A 10,231-nucleotide genomic window follows, 5' to 3' on the forward strand; every position below is an offset into this window, starting at 1 on the left:
ACTCGCTGTTGTCTGTCTGCTCCTTTTCATCACTCAAATATCACTCAGTTTATGTCCTTGCTTCTAGATTTTTGTCCTGAAGCCTTGAGCATACTCTGTTCCTGGGGACTGGGTTGGGGTAACGGGATGTTCAAGCTCCTCGCCTGTGCTGGCTGGCACTGTCCCCAGCCCCAAGTCCTGCCCAAGGTTGTGGGATGGAGCAGTGTGCATGAGTCATCAAGCCACAGACACAGTCCCCTTGTTGGAGGGACCTGAGCAATTACATTGTGGCTAACTCCAAGGGCTAATGGCTCAATTGAAAGGCAAGGTTAGGAATTTCCCCAAGTTCCTCAGACTCATATGGCACCAAGAGGGAACTGGAGAGTGGCAGAGCTGAGAATGGTCTGTGTGGAAGATGCTGTAACCTCTCTGAGCACTGCCATGTCCCTAGCCCGAGATGAGCCAGGCTGTGAAGGAGCAGATGGCACATCCCAGTCTCACAGGGGCCCATTACCCTTCAAGCATTCCTTTATTCACCCCACATCTAAGGAGCATCTATTCTGTACCAGACATCATACTGCCCTAGCACAGGTCAGGCCTGCCCTTGAATGGAGCCTGCGGTCTAGGCCCAGGAACGGACAGGCCTGGCGGCAGCAAACCTTACAGGTCTTACTGAATAAGCGCGTGCCAGAGATTGAGAGGTAGAGTGGGGGGCGCCAAGCAGCTGACGGGGCTCGAACGCAGTGGGAGACCAGCTGGAGGGATGAGGGAAGGGCATGCTGGGCAGCAGGAGCAGCCTGGCTGGGTCAGGATCCTGGGGCTGCTGTAGCAAAGTGCCACAGGCGGGGCAGCTTACAGCAGCAGACACTTATTCCCACTGTTCCGGAAAATAGACATCTCAAATTGAGGTGTTGTTAAAGCAGTGCTCCCTCCAAGGCTTTTAGTGGGGGATCCTGCCTTGCCTCTTCCAGATTCTGGTAGTCTCTCGCATTCCTTGGCTTTTGGACGCACAACTCTGGTCTCTGTCTTCATTTTCACCTGGCTGTCTTCCCTATAGGGTCTTGCTCTGTGATCCAGGCTCAAGTGCACTGGCATGATCATGGCTCACTGCAGCCTCGACCTTCTGGGCTCAAGTTGATCCTCCTGCCTCAGTCTCCCAAGGAGCTGGGACTACAGGCACAGGTCACCATGCCCAGCAAATTTTTAAAGAATTTTTTGTGGAGACGGGATCTCGCTATGTTGCCCAGGCTGGTAATGAACTCCTGGGCTCAAGCAATCCTCGTGCCTCAGCGTCCCAAAGCGCTGGGATTATAGGTGTGAGCCACTGCACTTGGCCCTCTTTTAAAAAAGTAAAATAAAATGTTTTATTGCTACATAATAGTTGTACCTATTTGGGGGTACAGGTGATATTTGGACACATGTATACAATGTATAAAACCAAATCAAGATAGTTGGGATATCCATCACCCCAACAACTTTCCCTCTTCTTGTAAGGACACCAGCCATACCAGAGTAGGGCCCACTCTGATGACCTTATTTTAACACTATTAAATCTGCAAAGACTCTGTTTCCAAATACAGTCACCTTTACAGGTACAGGAAGTTAGGATTTCAACATATGTATGTATATGTGTGTGTGTGTGTGTGTGTGTGTGTGTGTGTGTATACATTTTTTTTTTTTTTTTTTGAGACGGAGTTTTGCTCTTGTTGCCCAGGCTGGAGTGCAATGGCACAATCTCGGCTCACCACAATCTCTGCCTCCCGGGTTCAAGCGAGTCTCCTGCCTCAGCCTCCTGAGGAGCTGGGATTACAGGCATGCGCCACCACGCCCAACTAATTTCGTATTTTTAGTAGAGACGGGGCTTCTCCATGTTGGTCAGGCTGGTTTCGAACTCCCAACCTCAGGTGATCCACCTGCCTTGGCCTCCCAAAGTGCTGGGATTACAGGCATGAGCCACCATGCCCAGCCCAATGTATAAATTTGTGTGCATGGCATGGAGACATAATTCAACCATAAGCATGGGCAAAGGCTTGGAAGGGCATGGAGCTCAGGGTAGAGCTCTCCACCGTTTACCACCTCATCACCCACAGCCTTTCTACACATTTCCCCTGGTGACTCACCAGTCCTTGCACCTGCCCGGCATGCTCCCACCTCCAGACTCTTGCTCCCACAGCCCCCCTGTGTCTGTCTCAACTGCTTTCTTTCTCAGTTACCAGGCCCACCTCCTCAGGGAGCTCTCTCTGACTTGGAAGTGCCAGTCCCTTCTTCTGTTTTGTTTTCTTTTTTGAGACAGGGTCTCTTTCTGTCACTCAGGCTGGAGTGCATTCGTGTGATTATGGTTCATTCCAGCCTCAACCTCCTGTGTGCAAGCGATCCTCCCTCCTCAGCCTCCCAAAGTGTTAGGATTACAGGTGCAAGCCACCACACCAGGCCTCTTTCTCTGATTTCTGAGACTTCCACAGTCTGAGGGCTCATTTAGTCTACAACGCAGTGCCCAGGTAGGCATCTTTTTACCTGTCCCCTTCAGCCTCCTCCCTGCTTCATGCCAAGCCCAGGATCAGGGAACAAGAGACCTCAATTCCAGCCGGATGCCGTGACTCACAACTGTAATCCCAGCACTTTGGGAGGCTGAAGTAGGTGGATTGCTTGAGCTCAGTTCAAGCCCAAAAGAACTTGAGTCCAGCCTGTCAGCCATTTCCAAGTTTCCTCTGCACCCTCCCTGCCCAAGTTTCTCACCTGTGCTTGGATGTCCCCATGCCCAGGGCATCTGGGCCGCACTGTGTCTCCCAGGAGCTCCCTCCCACCACTTGGAGCCCCATGGTGTCCACTTAGCTTCCCAGTGACCATGGCTGCAGTGGAGCATTAGGCCATCTGAGGGACTTGCAAATGGCTCCGTAGCCCAGGGGTCTCCTTTACCCACCTGCCACATGCCAGAAATTCCACCATTAGCAAGTCTGATAGCATCTCCCCTGATAAGGACAGATGCCCCAAGGAGAGACTCTGCCGTTGAGTCGCTGGGCCAGGACTTGCTGCCAAGAGCCTGACAGCCTGTCGCTTGGTGACATCTCACTCAAGTCCTTCAGGAGACTTGCACCCAAAGGCAGGAGGGGGCTGAAGGAGATGGGGCTCCTCTGCAGAGCTTTGTCCAGAGGCAGCAGGCTGAGAGGTGGGGGAATCTAAGGCAGCCCAATGGCCCCACCCTGCCCAGGGGAGAGGCTCTCAGGCCCCACAAGCTCAGCCTCTTCCTCTCTCCCCACCCCCGCCCCGTTTATTCCTGCACCTCCCTGGCTGGAGAACCGCCCCCTCCACACACTCCCAGCCTTTGGGCAGTTAGTGACCTTTGGACTGGGAAAGCACTGGAGCCTCCTGGGCCCCACACCCTGGCTGGCATTTACGGGGAGCAGGGAGAGGCCCAGAATTGTCACTCTTAGGCAGGCCCAGTCCCCAGTGTCCTCAGTCCTGTTCTCCCCTTTCTTCCATGGGGAGGAGCTGGGGGCAGGGAAGAGGACTGGGCCAGTCCTGGCCAGAGGCACTGTGCTACCACTTGCCCTCAGCCCCACAGGTGCCCCTGGAGTCTGTGCAGAGGCCTAGGCAGAAGCGCTGGGGTGCTCCTACTTTCCTGCCAGCGGGACTGGAGAATAGGATAAGGAAGTGTGCTCAGTGCCAGACACCGAGGGTCCCAACAAGACTCATTTGGGAGGGTGAGCTAGCCCTATCTAATAAGGAACTATTTCAGGTTTGCAGTAATCAAGTCTAGCTCGGGGCTGCCCCATATAGTCAGATAATGGAAGCCACATGTCTGCAAGCATGATTTGGCTCCTGGGCCTAGTTGTCCAGTGCAGACCCAGTGAGAGGCCTCAGCCCTGCACCCAGCTTCCAGGCCCCCACCTCCACCTCAAGACATCAGTGCAGGCCCGGTCCTAGTAGGTTCTCTGGCTAATGAAGCCTCCTGGAGCCCATAGCCCTACCAATTCCGGTTAGAGCCCACATAGCAGACAGAACAAGATGCTTTTTTTTTTTTTTTTTTTTTGAAATGGAGTTTCCCTTTGTTGCCCAGGCTGGAGTACAATGGTGTGATTGGTGTGATCTCAGCTCAGTGCAACCTCCGCCTCCCGGGTTCAAGTGATTCTCCTGCCTCAGCCTCCCAAGTAGCTGGGATTACAGGTGCCTGCCACCACACCTGGCTAATTTTTTTTTTTTTTTTAAGTAGAGATGAGGTTTCACCATGTTGGCCAGGTTGGTTTCGAACTCCTGACCTCAAGTGATCTGCCTGCCTCAGCCTCTCAAAGTGCTGGGATTACATTTTTTTTTTTTTTTTTTTAGACAGTGTGTCTTGCACTGTCACCCAGGCTGGAATGCAATGGCACGATCTCGGTTCACTGCAACCTCTCCCTCCCAGGTTCAAGCGATTCTCCTGCCTCAGCCTCCCAAGTAGCTGGGATTACAGGCACGTGCCACCATGCCCAGCTAGTTTCTTGTATTTTTAGTAGAGAAGGGGTTTCACTATGTTGGCCAGGGTCGTCTCAAACTCCAGACCTCGTGATCCGCCCGCCTCGGCCTCCCAAAGTGCTGCTGGGATTACAGGTGTGAGCCACCACGCCCGGCCTACAAGATGCTTTTTAAATTAACGGCTTCATGAAGAATTTTGTGGTTCCCCAGAGAGTGTAAGAAATCTTTAGGGTCTAGCTAAGCCTGGCTTTGAACCTGATGCTAATAAGGGAGAAGGCATCTTTAGACCTGACCTGAGCCCAAGTTAGGGGTCCAGTCAGTTGCCTGGCACAGCTGGGTTGGCCTCTTTCCTCAGAGACATCTATTGGCTGTGTTGCTGAGGACAAGCAAGTTGGGGGTTGCCCCATCCCAGGAGCACAGCTTATCAGTGGCTCTCTTGGCTCTTCCTAGGTGCGGCCCTCTGCTAAGGGTGGTCAAACTCTGCCGAGCTCCCATTGTCCCCTGCCTATAAGGGGAAGAGGGACATTACGCATGGTGCAGCACGGGGCTTGTGGTCCTCTGTCTGAACGTTGAGCATGGCACCCATGCTGGGTTGGGGAGGTACATAAACAGACACCCGGGGCATCCTTGGAGCAGGGCTGTCTTTGCTCAGAAAGTAAATGCTCATTTCTGCTCTGTAGCAAAATCCTGCTATGTATCCAATTTCCTTCTCAAGCCCTCGACAGATTCTCCAAATGGTCTCGAGGGGTTCAGGGTTGTGGGTAGTCTGGGGTTTGCTGGCCTTAGGGACTGTGTCCTCATGATCCCTGGTCTGGGAACATGGTCTCCAAGCCTACCAAACCCCAGACTTCTTAGTATTCTCTGGATGTCTCTATGCAGCACCAGGAAGAAAGAACACTTTCTCCCCCAGCCCTACTCTAGACTTCTCTGCTAATCTCATCCCTCCTTTGCTACCTGTGGGCTTCCTGAGCCCTCAACCCTCAAAGCCACAGTCTAACACAGTTAGAGTTAATGCCAGCTGCACCACATGATAGCTGTGTGACCTTGGGCAAGGTACTTATCCTCTCTGGGCTTCATTTGCCTTTCCTATAAAATGGAAATGATGACAATTCTCAAATGAAAGAGTCATTGTGAGGATCAAATGAGATCATTCAAGGGCTGGCACATCGTGAGTGCTTAATAGACAACAGGTGGTATGGTTGTCATTGTTATCTGTGGATAACCATCTTTAACCTGGACCTCCTTTTCTGCCCCTCTCCTCCATCTCCCTAAATCCAGACTTGTCACCTTCCTAAAGCCCCTGCAGCCAGAACTGGGGTGGCTGGTCAGGTCCTTCTCCCAGGCAGGCAGGAGGCAGGGAAGTGTGTCTGAGCAGCCTGCATCCCTGGTAGCGAAGATAAAATGAGTCTTCGGAACCCGGGGTGCTCCCACTTTGGTCATCATTCATACTCTTAATTTAAGAGGATTTCAAGAATCAGCATTTCTGTGGTAGAAGCCAAAGCCAAAATACAGAGAGGGCGAGAGAGTCATTGAAGGCCACAAAGCAAGTCCAAGCCAGAGCGGGGTGAGAGTCTTGGTCAACCTGACATTCAGGGCTCCTCCCCATCTGATTCAACAGCTCTCATTTCTCTAGAAGCCTCATTCTGAAGCTTTCCTGTTCAAAGAAAGCAGCAAACAAAGTACAGAGCCAGCCCCCTGGGCCTGGAGCCCTGAGCTCCCCGGGCAGACCCACAGGCTGACGGAGACGTTACCAGAGTTGATGATTCAACTTCCTGCCTTTTGAGAGCTCCCAGACCACAGAGGTTTTCTTGCATGAAGGAGGGGGCATCTCCCTGCAGAGGGCCAGCCCCTATAGGACAAGGCCCTACCACAAACCCCAAGGACAAGGCAGTGCCTGGAGCAGGCCCGGGGGGCCACACCTGAACCCTGGCCAGCTGGTTCCTGAAGCCTGGCCCTCTCTGGGTTAATGATTACTGTCTAGGGTGACCAACTGTTCTGTCCTGGTTTACCTGGGACTGTACTGGTTTTAGCACCAAAAAATTTAAAGCCTAGGAAACCCCTATTCCTGAGCAAACCAAACAGTTCGCCATTCATGCCACCCATATGGTAGGACAGGACTTACAGCCTCACTGACTATGGGGAGTCTGAGCCCCAGGATGGCACAATCTAGAACAGGGAATTGGCCAACTGTGGCCTGGCCCACTACCCATTTTTGTACAGCCTGGCCCACTACCCATTTTTGTACAGCCTGGCCCACTACCCATTTTGTACAGCCTGGCCCACTACCCATTTTTGTACAGCCCATGAGCTAAGAATAGTTTTTACTTTTTTTGTGTGTGATGGAATCTCACTCTGTCACCCAATTTGGAATGCAGTGGCACAATCTTGGCTCACTGCAGGCTCCGCCTCCCGGATTCAAACAATTCTCCTGTCTCAGCCTCCTGAATAGCTGGGATTACAGGCATGGACCAAGATGCCTGGCTAATTTTTGTATTTTTAGTAGAGATGGGGTTTCACCATGTTGGCCAGGCTGGTCTCGAACTCCTGACCTCAAGTGATCCGCCTGCCTCGGCCTCCCAAAATGGTGGGATTACAGGCGTGAGCCACTGCACTCAGCCAGATGTGTCAAAATTCTGTGAAATTCAAATTTCAGCGTCCTTAAATAAAGGAATACAGCCATGCCTGTTCATTTACATGTTTCTGCTGGCAGCTTTCACATTATAAGGCAGAGTTGAGGAGCTGCAGCAGTGATTCTATGGGCCTATGGACTTCAAAGCCAAAAAGATCTACCATCTGACCCTTTACAGAAACAGTTTGCTGACCCCTACTCTAGAGGCACGCAAAGAGTGGGTGGGTGCGAGTAGACAGTGATGCTTTTGTGAAGAAACTCAGGACTGGGGAAGGAGAGGGAGATAGAGGAGTGGCGTGATAGCGTAGCACTAATCCAAGATTCAGCAGATTAGCTGTGAGGCAGGGACTAGGAATCTATGTCTTTTTTTTTTTTGAGACGGAGTCTCGCTCTGTCACCCAGGCTGGAGTGCTGTGGCCGGATCTCAGCTCACTGCAAGCTCCGCCTCCCGGGTTCAGGCCATTCTCCTGTCTCAGCCTCCCGAGTAGCTGGGACTACAGGCGCCGCCACGTCGCCCGGCTAGTTTTTTGTAGTTTTTAGTAGAGACGGGGTTTCACCGTGTTAGCCAGGATGGTCTCGATCTCCTGACCTCGTGATCCGCCCGTCTCGGCCTCCCAAAGTGCTGGGATTACAGGCTTAAGCTACCGCGCCCGGCCTGGAATCTATGTCTTCTAAGACTCAGTTTGCACATCTGTACGTGGGGAGAAGGTAGGGCAATAGGAAGATATCTGCTTGTGTCCGACTTCATGGACTAGTTTTTCAAGCTGCCACTGTCCTCTCCAAGAACTCAGCCACCACCAGGGACTTCTGTGTGGCCTGGGGCAGGTCCTACCTTCTCTGGGCCTAACCTTGAGGCTTCTCCACCCCACAGAGTAGGTGCTTATCTGGCTTTTAAGGCAGACCCAGGACTGGAAACTTCATTCCATCTAGACTTTCAACAAGGGTGAGGAAGCACCTATTGTGTGCAAGGAACTCTTACGGCTCCCTGGCATTGAATGGTCCAGTGGATCCCTCTTTGCCTTTCATCCAGACATTTGGGTGAGGAGCTCTCCTCCCTGAGACATGGTGCAGGTGGGGCCATTAACTTCTGCCTTCCCCTGCACCACTCAGGTGAACATCACTGGAAACTTCTGAAGTGCCGAGCCACGCCCCGAGGGTTGTTGAGCTTGGCCAGCAGGGAGCTGACCATCTGGGAGAGCTCAAACAATGTAGAAAGACTGGTGAAACTGGGACCAAATGCCCAGCCTAAAGTGGGTCCAATTCAGCTCCTCCACCCACCCCTGCCTACAGCCTATGATAAGATGCTCTCTCTTTTTTACTGTAGAGGGCTAAGGAAGGGGTTTATCTGAGCAGATCAAGGTTCTTGGAAGGCTTGTGGGGAGTCGACCTCAGCTCAACATAGACAGGGGTCTCTCTGGTCTGCTCAGGCAGGGCTAGGGCCAGCCCTTTGCAGGGCTTCTGTGTGCCCAGTGACACTCTCAGCCCCTCCTGGGTACACTCATCCTACTAAGCCACCTCCTTCTTTCCCTCTGTCCCCACAGCTCTGGTTGCTGACATCGGGTTTTAGGACTTTAGAAAACCTGGCAACTAAGGATAAGCAGAAGATACCACAGAAAGAGATGCTCAGTTTCCAGGCTCTCCCTGGAATTCGCTCATGCAGTAGCGTCAGCGGAGCTAGCTATTTACTTATTTAATTATTTATTTGTTAGACCGAGTCTCACTCTGTCTACCAGGCCAGAGTGCAATGGTGTGATCTTGGCTTACTGCAACCTCCGCTTTCCAGGTTCAAGCAATTCTCCTGCCTCCGCCTCCTGAGTAGCTGGGATTCCAGGCACCCCCCCCCATGCCCAGTTAATTTTTTATATTTTTAGTAGAGACGGAATTACGCTATGTTGGCCAGGCTGGTCTCGAACTCCTGACCTCAGTTGATCCACTCACCTTGGCCTCTCAAAGTGCTGTGATTACAGATGTAAGCCACCACGCCCAGCCGCTATTTATTTTTTTAAGTAAACTTTTGTGTTGAAGTATAATATACAGTCATGTGCTGCGTAATGATGTTGCAGTCAACAACAGACCAGATTATAATGGAAGTGAAAATTTTATATTGTCTAGTGACATCATAGCTGTGGTAATGTCATAGTGCAACACATTACTCACATAGTTGTAGTGATGCTGGTCTAAACAAACCTACTACACTGCCAGTCATGTAAAAGTACAGCACATACAATCATGTACAGTACATAATGCTTGATAATAAGCGACTACGGCCGGGCGCAGTGACTCACGCCTGTAATCCCAGCACTTTGGGAGGCTGAGGCAGAAGGATCACGAGGTCAGGAGATCGAGATCATCCTGGCTAACACCACACCATCTCTACTAAAAAATACAAAAAATTAGCCGGGCATGGTGGCAGGCGCCTGTAGTCCCAGCTACTCGGGAGGCTGAGGCAGGAGAATGGTGTGCATCTGGGAGGCGGAGCTTGCAGTGAGCCGAGATTGCACCACTGCACTTCGGCCTGGGCGACAGAGTGAGACCCTGTCTCAAAAAAAAAAAAAAAAAAAGATAATAAGGGACTACGTTACTGGTTTATGTATTTGCTATACCACACTTTTTATCATTATTTTAGCGTATACTCCTACTTATTAAAAAAGTTAATTGGCCAGGTGCGGAGGCTCATGCCTGTAATCCCAGCACTTCAGGAGGCCGAGGCAGGCAGATGACAAGGTCAGGAGTTCGAGACCAGCTGGACCAACATGGTGAAACCCTGTCTCTACTAAAAATACAAAAATTAGGCGGGCATGGTGGCGCGTGCCTGTAATCCCAGCTATTCAGGAGGCTGAGGCAGGAGAATCGCTTGAACCCAGGAGGCGGAAGTTGCAGTGAGCTTAGATTGCACCATTGCACTTCAGCCTGGGCGATAGAGCAAGAGCGAGACTCTGTCTCAAAAAAAAAAAAAAAAAAGTTAACTGTAAAATCCCTCAAGCAGATTCTGCAGGAGGGATTCCAGAAGAAGCCTTTGTTATCATAGGAAATGAGGCTCTATGCGTGTTATTGCCCCTGAAGGCCTTCCAGTGAGACAAGATGTGGAGGCGGAAGACAATGATAGTGACAATCCTGACCCCGTGTAGGCCTAGGCTAACATGTATTTGTGTTTCAGTTTTTTTTTTTTTTTTT

The 10,231-nt window shown here is 51.4% G+C and overlaps 1 long non-coding RNA gene across 1 annotated transcript; it reads right to left on the minus strand.

Moving 5' to 3' along the window:
* Positions 1–476: 476 nt before the first annotated feature.
* On the minus strand, positions 477–3,177 carry LOC108529554 (uncharacterized). Its single transcript, XR_001885568.1, has 2 exons — positions 2,900–3,177; positions 477–1,315 (listed from the first exon to the last, which is right to left on the minus strand). It is a non-coding gene; the product is annotated as an uncharacterized LOC108529554 (long non-coding RNA).
* Between the last annotated feature and the right edge of the window lie 7,054 nt (positions 3,178–10,231).

This window comes from Rhinopithecus bieti, unplaced genomic scaffold (genome assembly GCF_001698545.2).
Source record: "Rhinopithecus bieti isolate Rb0 unplaced genomic scaffold, ASM169854v2 scaffold_5889, whole genome shotgun sequence".
In the NCBI taxonomy this organism is placed as follows: domain Eukaryota; kingdom Metazoa; phylum Chordata; class Mammalia; order Primates; family Cercopithecidae; genus Rhinopithecus; species Rhinopithecus bieti.